Source organism: Protopterus annectens, chromosome 5.part1, assembly GCF_019279795.1.
Source record: "Protopterus annectens isolate FY-2018-M chromosome 5.part1, PAN1.0, whole genome shotgun sequence".
NCBI classification, from domain to species: domain Eukaryota; kingdom Metazoa; phylum Chordata; order Ceratodontiformes; family Protopteridae; genus Protopterus; species Protopterus annectens.
Window position 1 is genome coordinate 367,434,174 of NC_056736.1, and position 24,537 is coordinate 367,458,710.

The following is a 24,537-nucleotide window of genomic DNA, read 5'->3' on the forward strand; positions in this document are numbered from 1 at the left end:
ACAAACCTGGTAATTCATAACCCTGAAAACTTCCCATGTCAGCTTTGGCCAAAGTCTCAGGATTCTTTGCTGGCCAATACCATAGTTAGATCAGCAGTTGCATTTACGGAAATGAAGCCTCTGTAGAAGCATTCTTCCAGGGAACACTGGGGGGGGGGGGGGGGGTAAACTAAATATGCACTGAATTCATCTATTAACTGCAGAGATGAGAATGATTAATATACATTCCCAAAACTTCCTTGCACCTTTTCTTGGCATCCACATAATCCCTACCTTCACATTTACTCTTGTCCTGAATGTTTGCAAATGAGAAATCCTCGTGAGGAACAAAGGATAAGGTGTTTCTAGGTGTAAAGGCACGATGGGGGACCATCTGGGAAACAAGGCAATCTGCCTGCTTTCAAGTCCCCAAGAGTCCACCTTTAAGGAGACATTTTGCTGGGATCGCCAACTCTGGTGGTAAGGCACAGATTAAGGAAACAGTACAGTGCCAATTTTAAGCACTGAGAGAAAGGCCCACTCAGCACAGCCCAGTTGCTAAAACGGGGCGGGGCCAACTTTTGAGGTCCCCAGGTGCTGGTGACCTAAATGAACATCAGGGATGCCCTCACACTAAATATTCTACCATCAAGCTTCAGGCTTTGAGTCAGATGTCTAAAGAGCGGTACCAATGTGCTTTCACTAGTGTTAATGCCTACAGGGGGCATCACCAGAGGCTTTGGGACAGGTACTCACACAGGATGAACTGTAAAAGTACCTCACTACACATGACTACTTAAAGCCCAAGGGGCACTTTGGAGCTAATGGCAGCACATAGCTGCATCTCTACTTTAGGTGACACATCCATGGAGGACCTGAGATTCTATGGCAGCTGTTTAGCAATTCAGACTACAGATTCTTTTGCTCTCCATTTGGTCTTCTGATCTCACAATGGACACCAACATGCTGTGTCCAATCAAAAATCCATCAAGTCTTACTTTCCTTATTTCTAGCTTCAACCACGCTTCACTGCAAACATATGGTCGGTTATGCTGCATCCTAATCTGAATACAAACTGCTCCATTGGCTAGATAACTAAACCTAAAGCAACTGCAGTAAATAAGAAGTTATGTACCTACCATAACGTTCCATGTTAGTTGTCTTCTCTCGCCTTCTTTCTTGCTTGATGGGTTCGGAGCCGATTCTCGGCTCCAACTCGGCACTTGCTAAGCTCGAGAGTCACTTACCAGCTCGAGGCAGCCCCATATCCCATGATGCAAGGCGGTAAGTACCCAGATCTCGTTTGATGACAAAGGGCAATAGCACCAAGCATAAATACTTCCCAAAGGAAGAAAGAAAGCCTACAGGATGAAAGGACCAGTTCTGAATGGTCTTCAGCATAACAATCTCTTGTAGAAAGGTCTGTCTAGGCCTGGGGGAAGGAGGGAAGGTCGCAAGAAAGGCGGCGAGAGAAGACAACTAACATGGAACGTTATGGTAGGTACATAACTTCTTAATGTTAAGTTGTCAATCTCGCCTTCATTCTTGCTTGATGGGACCGCGTCCCTAGCACCTCTATCCTGGGTGGCTCAACGGAACAGACTCTTGAGGACTGTAGAGCCAAAACTGGCTCTGTCCCTGGAGGCAAAGTTCAATTTGTAATGGGAAACAAAAGTATGAGGAGTGGCCGAAGTGGCCGCTGCACAAATAGTGTCTAAAGGAAGTCTAGCTTGAAAGGCTGTAGAAGTAGCTAAGCTCCTAGTTGAATGTGCTTTAGGTTTTGAGCACAGCTGTTTTCCCCTGAGCAGATAAATTTCAGAGATGACCGAAGAAAGCCATCTAGATAAAGTCACTTTAGAGACAGGAAGGCCTTTCCTGTTATCCGCATAGGAAACAAAGAGTTGATCGGATTTCCTAAATTGTTTAGTTCTGTCCAAATAATATCCGAGTTGGCGGTGGACATCAAGATAATGTAATTTTTGTTCCGATCTGTTTGAATAGTTTGGAAAAATACAGGGAGATCAATGGATTGATTCAAATTAGCCTTTGAGGCGACCTTAGGCAAAAAGGTCGGATTAGTTCTCAATGATACTCTGTCCTTGTTAAAGACCAAATAGGGGGGTCGAACCGAAAGAGCATGAAGTTCAGACACCCTCCTGGCCGATGTAATAGCTACTAGGAATAATGTTTTCCAAGAAAGAAATTTTAGGGAGCAAGAAACAGCTGGCTCGAAGGGGGGAAGAATCAAGGATGTCAGCACTAAATTTAGATCCCATTGAGGAGGAGGATTCCTGATTGGAGGCTTTAGCAGGAAAATTCTTTCAAGAAGGCTTTACAAAGCCTATGGGACATATTGTGATCTGCGATCCCGACATGAAAGTTCGAGATAGCAGCCAGTGGAACTCTAACTGTGGAAGAAGAGGAGCCTGCATGAAAAATCTCCGCTAAGAAGTCCAAAACTGCCTGAACTGGGGCAGTGAAGGGATCGATATTCTTGGCTTTAGCCCAATAAGAGAAACGTTTCCATTTGCTTGTATAAATCCTCCTGGTAGAGGATTTTAAAGAAGCTACTATGATGTCTCTAACAGGGTTAGAGATCAAAGGAAGCCTGGCTAAGGAAGGAAGTGGAGCAACCATGCTAAGAGGTTGAGAGAAGGGATAGACCGGTGCAGCTGACCGGATTGGTGAACCAGAAGATCTGGCACTGGGTCCAGATGCCATGGCTGCACCAAAAGATGACGATGGAGGAACGGAAACCAAATTTGTCGAGGCCAATAAGGAGCAATGAGAATCATTTTGGCTCTCAAAACGGTAGCTTTCTGGATAACCTGAGGGATTAGAGGAAAAGGAAGAAAAGCATAAAGAAGTCCCTGGGGCCAATCCTGGGTCAGAGCGTCTCTGGGGGGATGGCCTGACAGAGGGAAGAGAGAGAAGAAGTCTGGGCATTTGCTGTTTTGGGGAGTAGCAAAAAGATCGCAACATGGGCGACCCCATTCCAGAAAAATCTCCTCCACTATAGATTGCTTGAGAGACCACTCGTGAGGCATGAGAATAGCTCTGCTCAATCTGTCCGCTAAAATGTTGGTTTTCCCAGGGATGTGCGTTGCTACCAGAAACCGATGAGAGGAGATCGCTTCTCGACACAAGGGGTAGGACTTGGTTCCGCCCTGTTTGTTGATGTACCAAACTACAGACATGTTGTCTGTGTGGACTGCAATTGTCCCTACAGGAAGAGAGTCGTTGAGGGCTTGCAACATTAAAAGCACTGCTCTCATCTCTAGGACATTTATGTGCAGGTGGTACTCGAATGGTTGCCACGTCCCATGAACCATCCTGTCCTGATAATGCCCCCCCCCACCCGATCAGGGAGGCATCCGTAGTGACAGTGGCTACCGGGGATGGGGGTACAAAGTGTCTGCCTTGGTGAATCTGGGGAGAAGTGATCCACCAAGCAAGATGATTTTTGCAAATCTGTGTCACCAGAATGTGGTGACGCATTGGAAGTTGTTGGTAAGACCACTGAGTGAACAACATCCACTGAAGAAGGCGCATGTAGAAGCGAGCCAGGGGAAGAAGAGTAATGGCCGCAGCCATGAGACCTAATACTTTTAGAACCATTCCGGCCTGTACCTTCTTGTTGGCTAGAATGATCCTGACATGACTTTGAATGTCTGAAACTCTTTGGTCTGTAAGGGTAGCTGACATCCGAACAGTGTTTAAGTTTGCGCCTATGAAAGTAATAGACTGGCAGGGCAATAAGGATGACTTTTCGAAGTTGATCGAGATGCCCAAATGAGAACAAAGATTTATTGTGTAATCCCTGGCTTGAACAAGCTGATGCCTGGTGGTGGCTGACAGGAGCCAGTCGTTGAGATACGGAAACACCTGGAATCCTTGACATCTCAGGTGAGCCGTGACCACTGCCATGCATTTGGTGAACACCCTGGGGGCTGTGGTGAGACCAAAGGGCAGGGCTCTGAACTGGAAATGACTGGACCCCAGCCGAAAGCGGAGAAATCTCCTGGAGCGTCTGTGAATTTTTATGTGATAGTACGCATCCTGAAGATCTATTGAGCACATCCAGTTGTCCTTCTGCAAGAAGGGTAGAATCGACTGAAGTGACCATTCGGAATCTTGTCTTCCTCACAGACAAGAGTCTGCTGAGATCCAATATTGGTCTCCAGTCTCCCATCTTTTTGGGGACCAAAAAGAACCTTGAGTAGATTCCGGGCTCTGAATGGTCTGTTGTAACTGGCTGAATGGCTCTTTTTTGCAGTAGTTTTGAGACTTCCAACTCTGCAATTTCCCTTAGACCGGGTGGTACGTCTGGGAGGGAATTTGAGGGATAGAAAGGACTTTCCTCGAAAGGAATTATGTAACCCTCGGATATGATCGACTGTACCCATCTGTCTTGAGTGAGAGAACGCCAGGCTTCTGGGTACAGTGATAGTCTTCCCCCGACTGCCTCCAAGGAGGGACAGCCGGGCAACATCTCAGGGATGCTGAAAGGGCTTGTCAGAGAGAGACTGTTTCCCTGGTTTTGTGGACCCCCTCTGCCTCTAGAGCGGCGTCTGTTATTACCCCCTCTGCCTCTAGGGTAAACTGACCACGTGAATCCGGCGTGACTCCTTGGGATTTGCGGAACCACATTTTGCCACCCTTCTGTCCTTTGGGATAAGGTCTAGAAGGGGTGGAAAAACGGACTCCTACGGCAGAAAGTTTTGCCGTCCTGCTCACACCTGGTCAACGTTTCCTTCACTTGAGGGCCAAACAAAGCTGACCCATCAAAGGGAGAGTTTGTGAAGGACGCCTTAAAGGGATCTGCAAAATTACATAGTTGCATCCAGGCTTGGCGTCTAAAGAGCCACACCTGTACCTGTGGCCCTACTCACTCCATCAGCAGCATATGATATAAGCCGCATGGAGGAGTTTGCAATGGAGTTAAGGGTTCCTAGCTGCGAAGCAATTTTTTCCTGAGCCCCCGCAGCTGTAGGATCCTGCACAACTTCACCTAGCTCCTTAAGGATATCCCTTTGGAGTCTGGTGAAGTGACAAAGATAGTTCAGCGAACGCATAGCAAAGGTCGCTGAAGAAAACATCCGCTTACCATATCTATCCATGGTCCTAGAGTCCTTATTAGGAGGATGGACAGGTACGGAAGGATCTGCAAGTTCCTTCTTGGTGGCAGCCGCCACCACCATGGCATCAGCGGGGACACCTTTTGTAAGGAATTGCTTGTCCGACGGGGCAGTAATAAATTTAGAAGGCCTCCTAGGGACAGGCTCTACAGAGTCAGGAGCAGTCCACGCCTTTCGAGCAATAACCTGCATAAGGGGGTCGAAAGGCGGAGACACCCAGGAGGTGGAGGGCCGAGATCCAAACGCCTCCAGGTATACTGACTCATCCTCAGAGGGATTGTTGGTGGGCCAGTTTCCCTGAGTTCTAGGATGTCTGAGAAGGAGACATCCTCAGAGGGGGATCTTGGGGATCCCTCTGACTCATCTAAGTCAGTATCCGAAGTGATAGACTCGGGGGAGTCTACATGTTTCCTCTTACAAGTCCTCTTCCGCGGAGGATCACCCGACAAATCAGGAGAATCCTCAGAAGAGGGGGATATTCCCAGTGGGGAAACCGGAGGCGGAGGATCTCTGGGTCCGGGAGCAAGAGAAGTGGCAGAGATGTCAACAGGCACTATAGAGGGAGGAGCTAAGGGAACAGACTGCTGGCTGAGTCCAGAGGCCAGCACACTCCATCACCTCGAAGGCTCCCCTCCCAGGGAGGTCCGAGAGAACCCGCTCCGAAGAGCTAGGAACTCCAGGACCCACCGAAAAGGAAGGCTCAGAGGCAGATGGAGCCGAGCTCACCAAGGCCGAGGCTCCAAGGGGAAGAGCGGGATCAGACAAGGGTCCGATGCCACTCACCCCCTCAGAGACCAGGGAAGCCCGGCCACCGAATCCCTCTAAGGAAGGTCTCGAAGAGGAGATAAGAGTAGAGGCTGAAGGAGCAGAAGGGGGTATCTGTCCCTCAGCCGTAGCAGAAACTATTCCCGAAGACTCCAACTCCAAACTCTGGGGTAGAGTCGAAGGAGGAACTGCAATGGGGTGTGGACTAATAGTCGTCTGCGGAGACTGACTATGTAGCATTTGGGCCAGTGCCTGTGACTTTAGTAGTCTACTGACTCCAAATCATGGTCAGAAAGCCTGGATGACCTTGAAGATCGGCTCCGATGGCTCCGCTCCGAGAGGAGAGGCGAAGCCGGAGCCGAAAGTATCGGCTCCAAGGAAGGGGACCTAGAACTCTTCCTCGAAGGAACCATCGGAGCCGATGAAACTACTGAAACTGTCGGAGCCGACAACTTATCGCCACCGACAGGTAGCTTCGATGCATCGGCTCCAGCCGGAGCAGATACGGCCATAAATGTAAGAGTGTCTGCGCCGGAGCCGACACCGATGCCTGGGCCACATGGTGGTCGGAACCTATCGGAGCCGACACCGAAGTGGTCGAACCAGAGTCGGCACCGATAGCCATCGGTGCCGAAGGTTAAATAACAGAATCGGCTCCAGCCGGAGCCGATCTCGACTCTGAATGAGTCGGAGCAGAGGCCACAGGCTTGGACACAGAAGCCTGGGCCTTGGAAGACTTAGAAGTCTTAGATGGGGCCGACTTAGCCGGAGAGCCCTCCGGCTTAAGGCCCCTCAAAATCAATTTCTTCTTTCCTGCAGGACTTTCTGGCTAAAAGAATGACATATAGCACAGGAGTCCTGCAGGTGAAGAGGCCCCAGACAGTACAGGCAAGAAGTGTGACCGTCTGTCAGACATCTTCTGACAGCACGAGTCACACTTCTTAAAGCCCGAGACCCTTTCTTTAGACATGGTGTAAAACACACACACCAGTCCAAGAAATTAAATTAAATATACCAAAAGGTATCACTAACAGACACACACACACCCTAACGGGGGGGGATGGGATGGGTTTTAGTCTGACAAAGTTTTGAGGAGACAGGGAAATTTTCTGTCAGAAAGGAATTAAAACTAAGTTAAAACTAATAATTTAAGGTTTTTTTGTAAAAAGGGGCTAAAATAGTAAAGTAATAATTCACTTACCAGGAGCTGGTAAAAGGAGGACCTCATCAGCGAAGCGGCAAACGAGATCTGGGTACTTACCGCCTTGCATCATGGGATATGGGGCTGCCTCGAGCTGGTAAAAGCGACTCTCGAGCTTAGCAAGTGCCGAGTCGGAGCCAAGGATCGGCTCCGAACCCATCAAGCAAGAATGAAGGCGAGATTGACAACTTAACATCTGCATGCTAAAGCTAGTACATGTAGATAATGTAGGAAATGCACAGGTGTGCGAACTTCTCATAGCTCTCGAATGACTCCAGACCAACAGAATCAGGGACACCAATATTTAGTATTCAACATAAGTGAATTACACATTTATAGAAGCAAGTCTAACTCGCTTTCAACACAACACCTTTTCTCCAAACTTTTGAGGGATTAAAGAGGGAGTTAAAATTAGGAATCCAGATCAGGGACAGTAGAGGTATGCATGTTCCAAAAGATCACTGTTACAGCAGCCTCAGCTATACTCTACCACCCTTCTGACAAGTCAGATTTTCAAAGCTTAATAGCATCTTTCATGAGCTCCAACTGTCAGTAGCTCAAGGGGAGATCTAGACAGCTGGAGGTAAAGTTACCTCAAGGCAGACAAGAGCCCAGAAAATGTCAAGAAACAGCCCATACAGTAAATTATATACACAAATATGTACACATTCATAGCTCTGGTGTCAAGGAAAACAAAATAAGGGGCTTGAGGGGAGGCTACTGTAACATCTACAGTAGATATACTTGTACAGTTCAGACCATTGTTATAACCCAAGCAATATGGGTTGATCACAGCTTAGAACAAAGGGAAGGCCAATAAACCAGTTCTCCAGGAGCCACTGAAGAATGTATCCAAAGCTTGTTCTGGACTTTGAAAATACAGTTTGTAGTACTTTAACCTCCCCCCATTTCAATGGGTGGGGAGGTCAACTGTCATCTCAGTTCAGTGCCAGTCCAACTATTGCACGTTTTTCCACAATCCAGCCACTGTTTTGCTGGATACCTTGGTTTCAGCTTGCCTTCCCATCTCAACTCAGGACGCTGTGCTTTCCTGATCATGTGCCCAAGTCGCAGTAATCTTACCTCTACAACGTGTTTTAACAGTAAAAAGACGCTTGGACAGTCTGCACCAATTTCTGGGACTTGGAAATTTCACAGGACTGCTTAAACCAGCTGAGACAAATGTACTCTCCAAGTCTAAAGTACTTGATTGAACTTCAACTCTGATTTCAACAATGTCTCACTGCAAACTGAGTCAGTGTTGCTGAATTCTGATCTTGTCAAAACTGCTCTATTTTCAGGGCCAGCCTTAGGGCAACTGGTGCCCTAGTCAAAAGGGCTCCACAGCATCCCATCTGGTGTCCCCATCCTGGACCAAGTACATACAGTTTACTGGAAAAATGTGTATGCTAGAGCAGCACTCCAGGCAGAAGCCTAATTGACCTATGCCCAAGGCTAGCTATGCTCATTTCACTTATCACCCACTCCAAAAACTTCATGCAGTGACACATTTGATACCTCTATCTACAGTGACACATTTGATACTTCTATCTACAGTTGTGGATGTCCCTTTTGTTTGATTGCCATTAAAATGCATAACCCCCAGTTAAAGATGCATCAAGCCATACTGCCATGAGTACCCCCCAGAGCCATTCCACCCCCCAGCTCATCCCACATCTACAGTGACCACGAAGCCCTGTGTTTTACAAGCCTTAATTTTCCTTAGTGCCATTTTCATACAGAAGTTGCTGGAGTAGTTCAATCTGCTGATGTCCTATGCACTCTTGAGCAGGTTGTTGCTGGCAACAGTGCCTTTCAACCTGGGTTTGTGCCATCTGCAGTCACTTTCAAGAAGCTGTTAAAATGCCTGACTTTGTTCTTGGCTTTAGCAACTGCTCCACATCTGTTAGCCTGGTCAGTCTTCTTTTCCTGCACTTCAACTTCCTATACTTTTGATTCTGCCACCAGTTTTCCTTGTGTACTATATTCCATACTTCAGTCAGCAAAGTATGTTTTCACATGCTGCTTTGGGGGCTGCCAATTAACTCCTCCCGTTTTATCTTTGAGGTGGTAGAGCAGAGCATTCCCTTGAACTCTTGTGCTTTCCCTCTCTAGAGAACTCCCAGGTCTTCAGCATAATCCATTAGTACTTTGAGCCTTTTCTGACCACTGCTTGTGCATCACAGCACCAGTTTATGCTATGGGGGAATGTTTCACCGAAGATGACTTTGCAGTCAAATTCTACCCCAACGTTCTTTTCTTCCTAGGAGAAAGTCTACCCAAAATGCATCACAGCACCAGTTTATGCTATGGGGGAATGTTTCACCGAAGATGACTTTGCAGTCAAATTCTACCCCAACGTTCTTTTCTTCCTAGGAGAAAGTCTACCCAAAATGCATGCTGGCAACTCTTGTATGATTTTGGGGCAGTCTCTGCTAAACAAGGTGTTGGTCACCAATCCATTTGCTAAACAGAAAATGACCTTTATTCCTGTTGTCCCATCTGAACCCAAGCAGTCAGCAGTCCTCTTATCCACCCTTACAGGAATATTAAGGGTCCAATTACCAGCACCAGCTCAATTCTTGCTTTATCTGGTAGGTCCTGCAAGTGCTCCCTAAATGCACTCTTCCTCATCACAAACCTGCTGGGCGGTATAGCCTGGGATCATGAATGCCCCATCCTTGCTCTGTAGTGCTCCCTTGAACTGGTCACTAATGGTTGATATCCCCATGCCTCTCCCTTAATTCACACCATTTCTAATCTATCCTGCCCAAGTAGACCATCCCCAGTGAAGTGGCATTGCTGCACTGACCCTATATCCTTATCTGCTCTATACCAAAGATGTCCAGCCCCCACCCTTATTTCACCCACTAAGTTACAATACAGTTTAATGACCAAATGTAGCAATTGTTTAGTCATTTGGCAGGTTGGTCTTCTGTCCAGCTTTCATTCAAATATCCCAAGTAAACCAAGCTGAGCAACTGGATACCAGTCTGACAGTAGCTTAACGACCCAGGGCTGCTGGGCTTTATAGGGATTCCCCAAGTTTGTCCAAGACAAAGCAACCCATGCCTATTTTGCTAAAGAAATTCTAGCAGAAAAGCTGTGACACTAGCAAAACTATTAAATTGGTTAAAGTTTGTGGATTCACTGTACATCAGGCAGAGAAGTCTGCCCTAGCTGTCAAAGTCGCATCAGAATGCTTTAGTGCAGGGCTCAATAGAGATACAGGAGACCTATTTTGGTAAGTGAGCATGCACTCTGGGGAAAACAGATCTCAGGATGTTTGAGTGCATCAGGGACAAGGAATACAGATTGCAAGTATACCCCTCAACTGTCCAGATATTTCATTCATATTGGTCTGTCCCTCAAATTCCGATTTTCTGGCTTATCACTGGTAAATCATTGATACCAAGTCAGAAAATAAGACTGAACTTCATTTCCTTCAGAAAATGTATGCTAATGTAAAACATTACATCAACTAAGTTTGTAAGAGCAATATTTTAAAAAAAGTCTGCATTTTGGAGCCTTTGTCCCATTTATGGCTTTGTCCAGATGTCTTGCTGCAAGAGACAGAGGTATGACTTCAAGGGCTCCAATGATGAAAAGAATGGTAGAGTTGCAGTAATACCAACAGTGCAGGATTACTCTAGCATCTAATAGCACACCTAAAATTACTAGAATTTTGGGGAAAAGGTTTAATATTTATGGGTTGCACTTAACAGGATTTGCAACAGTGAGATGCATGTCAAAGGGAAAAGGGTATAGTTCAGAAGTATGAGTATTTAGTATGGAAAGCAGCTTACTAGCTACAACTGTGAACAAATTGAGTTACAATTCGGTTAGATTTGAAAACAGACGCACATGTATTTAAACAAAGCTGAGCTCTATCCAACTATCATGCACCAAGACAGATGGATGGTAAGGATGTCAAAATAAGACATTGGTGCCTTCCTAGTTGCATTTGACATGTTGATGGGTAGAGGACAGAGGATACAAGTTACTGCAGAAGGATTAGCTATTGTGTGGGATTAAAGAGCAAGCAACTTTAAAAGGTAGAAGTGATTAAAGAAATTTAGAAAGGCTAACAAAAGATTGAAGTTTTGCAAAACAATTTCTCAGGATGTAAATCATTCCCTTATACTTTGCACCGTTTAAAACCAATTACAGTACAATGCCCCTTTTGGGGTCAGAGTTTAGCGATTACCAAAGGTTCTCAAGATCAGACCTAAAGTCCTTGAGCTATGAAGAGGCTGGAAACTCTACCCCTTCAGACTTTTGAAGGGAGATCAGACATTGGATACTTGGTCATTCTGCAAATTTGCAAAGTTATAATCCAGGGTCTCCCAAACGTCTAACCTATTTTTATCTGCTGAATTTAGATTTGTGGTCTGCCTGGACACATCAGGACTGGTACCTTTGGTGCATGCTAGCCAAGCCCTTAAAGACCAATGCTTAAAAGTCCACACACTGGCAAAAACATACCAAGAAACAGAATGGAGTGGTAGCAGCGATCATTTGAACAAGCTATGGAAAGCTTACTTGAACAACTGTACTATATTCATAGCAATCACTGCAGCAGTAGCCCAAGCTGCATGGACAGATTACCATAGCTTACCATAATTTCCTGTAGCATAATTGCTGGGACCAGAGTAGGAATTAATGTACAGAGGAAAATGTTACTGCTAGACTCCAACCCTTTCCATAAAGGAATAAAGCCAAGGCCCTGGTAGAGTGGGCCTTGACTGCCTGGAATAGTGTTGTGGTGACCGTGCCTGGAATAGTGTTGTGGTGAGCAAGGTAATAGCCCAAGGCAACCATTTGGAAAATGGTTTTCAGGTTGCTAGGTTACCTTCACTATAAATGAACTGATCCAAATATCTGAAAGATTTAGTAGTCAAGATAGTACTTTGGGGGCATACAAATATGGAGTACCCATTTTTAGGTTTAGGGAATGAAACTGGGGGATTGATAGCTTGGCCTAAAGTAAACCGATCACATCAAAAATCAAAGGATTGGTTCTCAAAGAAACCTGGTCCCTTTGGAAAATTAGGTAGGGCTGACTCACCAGCAAGTCTTACAACTACCACTTTTTGCAGAGGTCAAAGCAGAGCAATCAGTAAAACATTTCCATTTTAAGAAACTCAAATCAACCAGGTTAGCTGATTCAAATGTAGCATCAACTTCCTTTACATAAAGATGGAGGATTACAGGTTTTCTTGGGGGCCTCAAGCAAAACCTTTCAGAAAATACATTGAAAGGATACATTGGGAGACGTGCTGAAATGGCTGCCAAATTAACCATGGAGTAGGATGTAGCCCATATTGTAAAGCTAGATAACTAGCCCCATATGGGTGTCAAGTTGTCAAACAAACCTTTTCCATTTGTCAGTATGATTTTTCTAGTTACAGAACTTACCTTCATTAGTACCAGCATGTCTACAGTAACAGGTGCCCAAAGGGAATCACGACCTTATCCAGGCTGAGGTCAGGTGCATTAAACATCCCTGATCTTTAGTAGATCTAGTCTGAGGAAGCTTGTGGTATCTGTCCCCTGACCATTTGCAGAAGGGAGAATCCCTTCTGTCTGGGACAAAGGGAGTTGGAAGGATTTTGGGGGATTGCTTCCAAATCTTCAGAAGCACCCTGGATATCAGTGGAAAAGGTGGAAAAGCACACGAACATTGCAGTCAAAGAATAAAATGTAAAATGCATCCATCTTCTAGGCCTTCTTGCATGGAGTCCTGAATCTTCCCAGCCAATTGCTAAGAAAGGCAGCAAATGGGTCTACAGGAGGCATTCAAGATGGATCAAATCTTGTAAGACCACCTGATCTAGTTGCCATTCAAACAAGCGTCTGCCCTTGTTCTTCTCAGCTGGTCTGTTACAATTTTACAGACAGAATATAGAACACCTTTAGGGTGTACAATTAAACTCTCAAGCTAACATGGCTATTCTGCTAAGGGGGTAGGACCTTGTTCCCTCCTTGCTTGATGTAGCACATAATGGGTACGGTCTGCAATGTGTCCTGGAACCCAAATGATTCACAGTGTAATGCCCTGATCAGAGTAAACATTATGCACTTTGTTCTATCCTTAGTGTTACACATACCTTGCACTTTTACCCTGTTGAAACAGCTGCAAGTCTGAAGTGTCAGTGGTGACTGCTTTGGAACAGAGAGGGATAAGGGAATACTTGGATTTAGATATTAGCTCTTTACCAAACTTCCCTGACAAACCAACACTAGAATTTGAAAGGATAAAGGAGGTTTGTGCTGGGACCAGAAAGACTTCAGATACTGTGTCTCATATGGAGTCTTTAGTATTACAGATGCCATGAATACCCAAAATACTGAGGTATTCCCTCAGACTGAAATCTGAATGGAAAACTGACCTAGATTTTTTCCTATGGAAGAAACTGGAGTGCCTAGATGGCACCCTAAAACACCATCCTGGGTGAAGGAGTAGACTAAAACGTTCTCTTGGAATCCCAGCTTTTTGTAAGAAATCCCTCAAGTGAGAGGCTTTGAAAAAGACACTGCAAATATGAGCAAGCTGTCTTACACATGGAATGTGGCTACCTTATAGCCTGTATAGCTATAACGGGACCAGTTAACATTTGGTCTAGTGGATAGCCCAAAGGATAAGGAAGAGAACAGATGTGATCCACACAGAACCTTAAACATGTGAAGTCTGGATGAATAAGTATATGATCCCTCATTTTAGAGGGATACTAGGAAATTGAGGAATTGTAAAGTGACAGCATTTTGAAATTTGGCATCACAAACTAAGATCCTAAACTGGTCTCCAAGCATTTGACAAGCTACACAAGAACCTTTTCCCACCTGGGAGGATCTAGTATTTATCACAACCTGGGACAGCATGGGATGGACAGGAGAAAATAGCCTTGTGGACCCACCCACCACTCCCTTGGCAAGATATTTCCCACAGCCATCTGTAACTGAATGATTTTTCGAACCCATTTGTTTGAAACTTGACAGAGAAAAGTGGAGACAGACTGCCAGGGTGGGATGGCAACAAGGTATCCTAGTCATTCTAAATGCCACTGCCCTTGGTTTTGGGGTGCCTGAAAATTTTGGAACCATATTGTAATTTCTTCCGTTTACCTATATTCTGTAGACTTTGCCGAAATTGAATGGAGATGTTGGATAATCTATTAAACGTGGAAAACGAGGGCTGCAGAACTTTAGACTCCCTGTATTAAGCTTACACCTCACACTATCACCTCTAAGTAGTGGGGCAAAAACACTATCCAAAGGAGGAATTTAAATTCTATCTGGGAAGTTCCAATACCACAGCCAGACAAACGTCACAATCTGTGGCTCACACCCTTGTATCTGAATCCCTTGGACTAAACTAGTAGTGACATGCACAAAAGAAATTTAAAGCAAATCTTTCCTCTAACTGCAAACTCAATTAGAACAAGACACATCAGCAGTCAAATGATCCAAATGTCTGAAAAAGTAAGATTGAACTAACAGTCGTAGTGTCAACTAAAGCTATATAGCTGCTGGGTCAGGCTTTGGAAGAGAGTGAAAAAGGAATTTCACACATCCTGCCTTTTTAGAAGCAGCTTAAGTCTCAGGAAAATTAGACAGTAACATCCTCAAAAGTTAACTGAAATGGAACAGGTGAAGGTTCTGGAAATTTCTTCTGTAGCAGCTACTTTCTGGGGTCTAAAACCCCCAAGTGTTCTCCCAAAAACACTAGGACAATATGGAAATAGTACAACTAAAGCCACCATAGGGAGAATGTGAGCTCTCCAGATCCGAAACAAAAATCTCAGGAGGAGAAACTCCTGCATCTGTCTTCCTAACCATATTCAGAACCTTTAATCTCAAAGAATCAATAGCCTTGATTAAACTCAAAGCCAGATGCAGTAAATTACTCCAGTCTAAAAAAGTTGAGTACATAGTTTTCCATTTTGTCAGGAAAATTGGGCCCAGCAGTGTTAATAGCCAAAGTGGTTTCCCCATGGATAGGCACAGGCAAAAATGGGAAAGTCCTCCCTGTCCCTCTCAAAGGACTGAGTGGCCAAATGAGGGGACCCCAACAGCCATAGGAAGTGGCTAATCCCTAGTCCATAGCAGCTGTAGGTGCTACAGAGGGATCCAATTGGTCTGAGGCACAATGGTCAGAAGAGTTACCACCTGTGGTGGACACGTTACTGGCTTGCTATGGTGGCAAAATTGTTTAACTGTGGCTGGAAGGACTGTTCCATGGTCAAGATTTTTTTACTGTTCTTGTGAAAGTGACCAACCCTAAAAGCATTTTAGGCACAGAAAACAGGAAAAAAGTGCTCCAATGTAAAAATTACCAAAATTACTTGAAAAGTGGTGGAGTTCAAATCACCAAGGTGGGAAAAGTATCAAATCACCCCTCCAAAGAAAAAAAAACACAGATACAGCGTCTATAAAAAACTGTCAGGCATGGTGTGAAGATGTGGCAACTCCCACATGGCCATGACTAAATTTGCGAATGAAGGGGCCCTTTTCTGAAGGATATTCAGTCTGAAACTTACATGCCTGTCAGTGAAATCTAGCTTCAAAAATTTGCCACAATAAACCTAACATACACAGAGGAACAGACTAAAAATAGGAGGCAAAAATCTGGACAAAGCATGAAACGGGGACAAGAGCCCCAAAAAGTACAGTTTTGTACCTACCATAAAATGTAGATGTTAGAGTGCTAATACAGCTGCAGTAATCACAGATGGGTTCTCTGCAGTCAGGCGGTCCCTCGGTCGGCCGAATTCCAAAGTCTTGGTCCGGCGTCGGTTGTCTCCTCTCCTGACGTCAGTGAGGCCGGAGTATACAAGACAGCAGATGCCATGTTCTTCCTTCTGGGGGCACCTGACATCTGGGGCAAGAAAGACTGAAGGCAATAAGTGGGGAAGGAGGGAGGGAAACCTGTACTGCAGCTGTATTAGCACTAACATCTACATTTATGGTAGGTACAAAACTGTACTATGTTCATCGTGCATACAGCTGCAGTAATCACAGATGGGTAGAGTCACAAAGCTACACAGGGTGGTAGGTACTAGGAGGAACTGGGTTGAGCCAGAATGCCGTGCAACACAGCAGTGGCAAAGCCTGCTCTAGTTCTGGAATATAAAGGCAGGTGGTAGTGTTTTGTGAATGTATGTACAGAACTCCAAGTGGCTGCCTTCAAAATATCTTTGGTAGGAACTCCTCTGAGGAAGGCTGTAGAGGTAGCTGTGGCCCTGGTGGAGTGTGATCTAATACCTGTAGGAACAGACTTCCCATGATAGGAACAAAAACGTATGCAATGGCCTATCAACTTTGAAATAGTCTGCTTGGAGACTGGCTTCCCTTGAGCCCCTACAGCATAGGGCACAAAGTTGTTCTGATTTCCTGAAGGACTTTCTGTCCAAATAGTAACGTAGCTGCCTATGGATGTCTAAAGAATGTAGCAGCCTTTCCCCTTTGTTTTGAGGATTGGGGTAAAAGGTAGGAAGGTGTATGGCCTGATTTAAAGCTACCCTGGATACCACTTTAGTGGATACCACTTTAGGCATAAATGATGGGTTGGTACGAAAGGAAACCCTGTCCTGATGGATGAGAAAGGGCTGCACCGCCATGAGGGCCTTTAGTTCCGAAACTCTACGAGCTGAAGTGATAGCCAGAAGGAAGGCTGTTTTCCAGGACAAATATTGCAAAGCTGTTGAGGCAGCTGGTTCAAAAGGAGGCAATGTTATTTTTTCTAGTATAATTAAGATCCCAGGCTGGTATTGGTTGCTTCCTTGGTGGTCTTATATTCTTAGCCCCTCTGAGGAACTGTCGTAAGTGTGGGTGAGAAAATAAAGGAGGATCCGTGTTGAATTCTGCAGAAATGGCTGAGGCACTGCTTTTTATGAAAGAAAATTAAAGTCCACTGTTCAGCAGCTCAGCTAGATACTGTAATACCTGAGGCAAGTTCAGTTTTCTAGGGTCCTGGCCTCTTTTCTCATTCCAAGAGCAAAACAGTTTCCATTTTGCTGAGTAAGCTTTTCTAGTAGATGGCCTTCTGGCCTCCAAAATGACATCCTGCACCTCCTTGGAGAGTAGGGTCAGTTGTGGTGTTACGGAATTTTCCATGCAGCGAGATTGAGTGTTTTCAGCTGACTGAAGAGTTTTGTAGCTGTGCTGAGTCAGCAGAAGAGGCATTAGAGGCAGGGACCAGGGAGGAGTATGTGTTAGGCTCCCCAGGAGTGGGTACCAGTGTTGCCTTGGCCAATCTGGAGCAATCAGTATCATCTTCGGTCTGTCTGCTCTTGCTTTCAAAAGCACCTTGGGCAGAAGAGGCAGAGGTGGGAATGCGTAAACTGTCCATGCTGTCCAACTGAATGAAAGGGCATCCACTCTCCAGGCCTTTGGATGAAAGGTCCTCGAACAAAACTTTTCCAATCGATGATTCCTGTGGGAGGCAAAAAGATCTATGTCTGGCCTCCCCCACGTTTGGATTATTTCTGTTAACACCTGAGGATGTAACTTCCATTCGTGTGGATCTGTCATATTTCTGCTTAGATTGTCTGCCAGTGTGTTTTCCAATCCTGGCAAGTACTGTGCTTGAAGTTCGATTTGCCATTCCAGAGCCAAGTTCCAAAGAGTCATGGCTAGTCTGCACAAGGGGGTATGAATGTGTTCCTCCTTGTTTATGTACCACATTACTGTGGTGTTGTCTTATCAGTAATTGTCCTGGATGCAGAAGTCCTTGAAAGCTGTAATTGCATTTATTACTGCTAGCATTTCTTTTTGATTGATGTGAAGGTGCTTTTCCTTTTGGGACCATTTGCCCTGAATGCACCTGTCCATCATGTGCGCTCCCCAGGCGTAATCTGAGGCATCTGTTGTGATTACTTGCTTTGCCCGAGGCTTGCAGAATGGGAGGCCTGTGTTTGCTTGACATTCTTGGGCCCACCATAGAAATTCCTTTTGCAAACATGGAATTATTGGTATTATTGTTTCCAAACTGTGACTGTTGAGACCATAGGTTTTTTAGGTACCATTGAAGTTTCCTCATATGCAGCTTTGCACATGGGATTAAAAGAATGCAAGATACCATGAATCCCAGAGCCTGCAGGATTTTCCTTGCAGTAAGCCTGGTACTTTTTGCTAGTATTTTGAAGTACTGAGAGTTGCCCCCGTTTTTCTGGCGTAAGGTAGGGCATCTGGGTGTTTGTGTCCAAGTTGGCACCCAGGAAAGTTATTTTCTGAGATGGTGTTAGCCTCGATTTCTCTTTGTTGATTGTGTATCCCAGAGAAAGCAGTAACAGTGTCACATGCCAGATGTTCCAGAAGTATGTGCTTGCTGTCCGCTTGGATCAGGCAGTCGTCCAGATAAGGGTAAATTTGTATCCCTTGAAGTCTGCAGTAGGCAATCACTGATGCCAGGCACTTTGTGAATACTCTGGGCGCAGTAGATAAGCCAAAAGGCAATGCAGAGAATTAGTGAACTGAACCTGCAAGAAATCAGAGGTATCTTCTGCAGCTTTGTCTGATTGGGACATGCAGGTATGCCTCCTTGAGGTCCAATGTTACCAGCCAAAACTCCTTGCCCAGCATGGGAAGAAGCTGCTGTAATGTGAGCATCCTGAATTTTGGTACGAGTAGAAATGTGTTTAGGATGGATAAGTCCAAAATGGGTCTCCAGTCGGTTCCTTTCCTTGGTACCAGAAAAAGTCTTGAATAAAAACCTTGACCTTGTTCGTGAGTAGGTACCTCTTTAATAGCTCTCATGCTTATGAGCTTTGAAATTTGCAGTTGTGCCTCTGCCCTTTGATTTTGTGGCAGGTTTGGCATGCCTCATTTTTGGAAGTGTGTGAAATTGAAATTTGTAGCCTCTGTTTATAATGTCCAGGATCCATTTGTCTGTTGTGACAATATGCCAATTGCTTGCAAATAATGCTAGCTTTCCTCCCAAAGGTGCTGCCAGCTGAGACATGCTTGGCATGGAAATGAGGGAGTCATTGGGTTTGCTTCCTGTATTGTTGTGCACTGTCTTCGCCACCTCTTGGTGCTGGAGTTTGCCATTGTCGGCCTCTATATGATCCTTGTGATTGCCCTCTGCCCCTTGTGCGTCTATCTACCTCTTTGGGGCTAGTCAGTGGCTGGAAAGGACCAGTTTTTTGAAGGCCAATTTCTGCTAAAACGTGGTGGTTGGACCTGTAAGAAAGCTTTGACAGTTTGCATAGATTTGGCTTTTTCTTCCATTTTCCGTAGTATCTCCTCAGCATTAGTACCAAACAGCACATCCTTTTGTAAAGGAGCATCTAGAAGTTTAGCTTTCACATGATCAGGCAAATTTTGTTCCCTAAGCCAGGCATGTCTGCGAATGACTGATCCTGTAGCAGCCGCTCTACTTGAGGCCTCTAGGGCATCATAACCACAATGTAAGGTGCGTTTACCCACTTGCTCTGCACTATGCATCATATCCTGTAACTCCTTCAAATCTGGTTCAGGTTGAGACATTTTATTCCTTAATTGTGATAACAGGAACTGTTGATATTTAAGCATACGAAATTGACAATTTAAGGCCCTCATGGCTAGGGTGGCAGAGGTATATACCTTTCCCCCCCACCTTTCTAAACATCTTGACTCTTTCTGCAGGAAGTGGATTCTTGGCAGTGGAGGCCTTCAATCCCTTGGGGCCTTGTGAAATGGTTTCAGGGTCAGCATTATGGCTTTTGAAGAGAAATTGGTGAGAGTTAGGTATTCTGTAGTACCTATCAGGTTTGACTGGTGCAGGAGGCAGAGAATCCGGGTTAAGGCAAGCCTCCGAATAAACAAAGTATGTCCAAAACAGGGGGTATCGCCAGAGGTCTGTGTTGAGGTAACAAAAGAAATTCCCTAAGTCTTTTCTTGGAATCTGAAAAGTCTTGGCCTTCCCAATGGAAGTGTTCCCTCAAAGTGTGCAAGGTTTCCCCAAAGGAAAAATCCTCAGGAGGAGATACAGAAGGAATGGACTGCTCTGCATCCGAATCCTCAAAAGGGGAGTAAGAGTGTTCCTCTACATCAGAATGTTCTGATAAAATGGATCCCTGGTCAGAAGAGGGAGAATCTTCCTCCACTCTGGGTCTCTTGTCTGGAGGGGGTTGAGAACCCCTGATAAGAGTAATTAAATCCTCAGCCATTTTAAGCATCTGTTTTTTAGGCATGGGACCTGGAGATGGGCCCTGTGCAACACGCCTCTTGGGATGCCTGGCTGCTTTGGATTTAGTAAAGGCCTTAATAGAAAAAGAAGATAAGGGTCTAAAGACACCATGGGTGGAAGTGGACCTGTCCACATTAGTAGGCTCAACATTAGCAAAGGCTTCGGTGGTTGTAGTCAGAGGGACGAGGTCCCAGCGGTCTCTGGTACAGAGGACACTGCCAAAGGAATGTAGTCTGTAGTCAGGGACTGCAAAGGCGTCTCGCTGAGAACCGGACCACGTGTAGCCTGTTTTGGCATGGTGTCGGCGGGTACCGCAGGCCTCGCGTGTCATTCCTTGTCCTTGCGTTTTTTGGACAAAACGCTAGTCGGAGTGTCAGACGACATTTTATAATCAAAGGCTTTACCAAAATAGTGTTGGGCGAACTCCGCCCGACGCTTAATAGTGCGTTTACTGAAGGTAGCGCAAAAGCGACAGCCCGAGACATCGTGGTCTGGGCCTAAACAAGGTATGCAGAGGGAATGGAAATCCTTATGCGGTATTTGCTTGCCACAAGAAATACAATTAACTTTTTCTGACATCGGTCTGAGGCAAGAAAAGTTTCCCCAACGGGGTACTTAGCTTTAATCAAGACTTCGGTTTTCAATATTTCTGTAATTCAGGAGCTGGCCGACCGGCACTTGCGAACTGCTTCTGCTTCGGGCACCGCGCGGCAAAAAAGACTGAAGAACATGGCGTTGGCTGTGTCTTATATACTCCGGCCTCACTGACGTCAGGAGAGAAGCGACAACAACCGACGCCGGACCAAGACTTTGGAATTCGGCCGACCGAGGGACCGCCTGACGGCAGAGAACCCATCTGTGATTACTGCAGCTGTATGCACGATGAACATCAGGGACAGAATATTGATCTTGTAAAGTTAGAAAGTTGCTAGAAATAAAAGAAAAGGAAGTGGCACAACAAATAAACTCAGAACCAAAACAAGTGCCAATACTGCAGAAGAGCCGAAAACAAAAAAATTCCTTTACAAGGCTTTATTCAATAATCCACAGAAAGCTCAGCAAACACCATACATTAACGCCATTGAAACTGTTTTCGTCCCAATACAATGACTTCATCAGATAATCAATAGGAACTTGGTGTTAAGCTTTTAAACACTCCTTAAATACAAAATAACCAGTGAATCCCTAATGAGGTAGTTAATAAAAACTTTCCTAAAACATTATCACCACTCAAGTCAATATTACTCAAACAATTCTTTAACTAAAATGCACTCAGTCATTTCATAAAAATATTGGTGTTTAATAAAAACCTTATAAATTCATTAGATAAGAAATTTTAAAATTCCCTATTAGAATGAAATAATAAATTAGGTTTTGTTTAAATTTGTGCAATTAGCCTGCCATCTACTGGCTAAAATATAAAATGCAAAAATTGCTAGAACAGGATTTGTGTTAATATCCTTCAGAAAATGCATGCCAAGTCAAACAATGTATGCCATTATTTCAGTCCAATGACTCTAGAAAATCACAAGCTGAGGAACAGACCACTTGCACACAAAGCTACCCACCACTTGCACACAAAGCTACCCACCACTTGCACACAAAGCTACCCACCACTTGCACACAAAGCTACCCACCACTTGCACACAAAGCTACCCACCACTTGCACACAAAGCTACCCACCACTTGCACACAAAGCTACCCACCACTTGCACACAAAGCTACCCACCACTTGCACACAAAGCTACCCACCACTTGCACACAAAGCTACCCACCACTTGCACACAAAGCTACCCACCACTTGCACACAAAGCTACCCACCACTTGCACACAAAGCTACCCACCACTTGCACACAAAGCTACCCACCACTTGCACACAAAGCTACCCACCACTTGCACACAAAGCTACCCACCACTTGCACACAAAGCTACCCACCACTTGCACACAAAGCTACCCACCACTTGCACACAAAGCTACCCACCACTTGCACACAAAGCTACCCACCACTTGCACACAAAGCTACCCACCACTTGCACACAAAGCTACCCACCACTTGCACACAACTCTCACTTAACAGTTCCTGTGCATTTCAAATGTCTTCTGGCATTCATATCCCATGTGTAAATTATGGAAACAGCCGGCCGCACAGATGCTACAGGTTGTGCGACTACAAGCAAAGTCGTTCTTGAATGTCCTTAAAACTAAGTCTCCAGTTTCACGGACCATCAGGAAATTTGATGGACCAGAGCCAGTCTGCAGAGCTGCAGTTTAAAGTGATTTAAACCACTGTCAACTCAAACTTTAAAATGGCAACTTCAGCAGCAGTAAAGCTCTGAAGAGCTTTGTGCCCAAACTGGTATGCAGTCAGCTCATGCTGACAAGTGGTTTGGGTGTGTGGAAGGTGCCCTGAAGCCTTGCAAGCTGGCCAGCTGTTATAGCCTTGCAGGATATAGCCCATATAGCTTAAGCTCCTGCAATAGTAAATATGAATAGCTGAAAGTTCGATAACTGGAACTGGAGAAAAAACAGTTCAGTATAGAGGATGTTCAGATATGACCACCCAAACGAGTGATTTAAGTGCTCTGTGGAATGTTTTCACCCAAGACCACAGCAAGAACAAGGCTGGTGATGCCATAAATGGAGACTTGCAAGCTCTGGCTTTCTGCAACAGTGTTGGTAACACGGGAAGAGGGAAACATTGGCTTTATGACTTGATAAAAAGGAAAGGAGTAAAGAAGACTAAGAGGCGACAGACTGCTTCTCTGGATGTCTGCCCCTTGAGAACTATGTTGAAGTACTAAGTGCATCTGTATTAAATGGTGAAGACTGCAAGGTCTCCCTGCTTCCTGAATATGCTCTACTACTTTGAGCATTATCTGTGGTTAGCAGTAACTGCTCAGTTTACCCTCCATCATGCTAGTACACCAAGGTTGTGTACAATGCAAATCATATTCCCATGCTTTCACTGCTTGTTCACAATGGACAAGATCCGATTAAACTTGTGTACATACCAATGTCATGTCTGAATTGCCCATTAGGAACACATCTGGAAAGTCTTCCAAACTAGGACTTCAAGTACATTTGCAGAGAGGCCTCGTCAGCAGCCCCCCAAACACGAAAAGGTATCTGCATCTGCAGTTACAGATGCCACAAGGATTAGTTTAAATAATGGTATTCCTATAACTACATTTTGGAGAATGTTTGGAAACCAATAACCTGCCCTGCATCATCAGTTGCCAGTACTAGTTCCATTGCACCTAAAGCATCAGTTGAAAAATTCTTATGCGGAGTCTAATATGGGAAGCAGTCTATATAGAGACACCCATTAGTCTGAGCATCTTAGGACTATGGCAGCAGAATGCAGACCTTTACTAATCTTGATCTTTGAAATTGAGGAAATTATCTTGTGGTATGACTGCCAGTTTGTGTCAACCAGAAACTGATACAAATCAGATCCTGTAAGACCTTCAGAGTTTGTGGCCCCAAAGCAGCAAACTGAGCAGTCATGCTAGAAAAATTTGACCCACATACAGGGCTGCCAGGAGCCAACTGTCCAAGCATGGGATCTGTACCCCTAGAAGTCACAAGCCATGATTGCAGCCATACAATTTATGAGCACCTAGGGGGCATTATAAGAAAAGTAGGGGCAAAAAGTGTCCAACGTGGGAGCAAAAGAATCTGTCTCATCTTTGTGAAGGTTAAATATCTTGATCTACAGAATTCATCCAGTCACCTTCCTGAAGGCATGGCAATATGGACACTCTAGTAAAGGATAAAGGACAGTTCACAGCCTGAGGACCTTTCTGGGAACTATAGAAAAATCCAGCCAGAGGACCTTTCTGGGCACTAGAGAAAAATCCAAATCTAGGCTGGTTGGACCTTGAACTCTTACTGAGGTGGCTGTTGACCTTTAAAACCACTTCCCTTTGTCTGGGTAACACCAATGGGGTTGGAAGTCAGAGTTGGAGGCATTGTGAAAAGTAAACTAGCTGCAAAACGATTTCTAAACAAGTTGGTTGTGATAGCCATCCAGAATGTATTGGATGAGTCTTCCCCAGCTGCCTCCAGAAGGCTACAGTCAGGCAAACCTTCAGGGTTGGATAAAAGCCAGAAGAGCCCTCCAGGTTATTGGGACCACCCAGCTTGAAATTCCCCTCTGCCCTAGGAACCTATCAGATTGCTGGCTATGCTGGGATTTTCAAACCCACAAGTTTCTCAACCCTTTTTGGTTGCACAGGAAATTCTGTGGGGTGGAAATCTTTGCCCTCTTGATCCCATTTGG

General features: G+C 45.1%; 1 protein-coding gene across 1 annotated transcript in view; it reads right to left on the reverse strand.

Moving 5' to 3' along the window:
* Window positions 1-24,537, reverse strand: part of RRM1 (ribonucleotide reductase catalytic subunit M1) — an 848,556-nt gene that overhangs the window by 425,155 nt on the left and 398,864 nt on the right. The gene's annotated exons all lie outside the window — the stretch shown is intronic.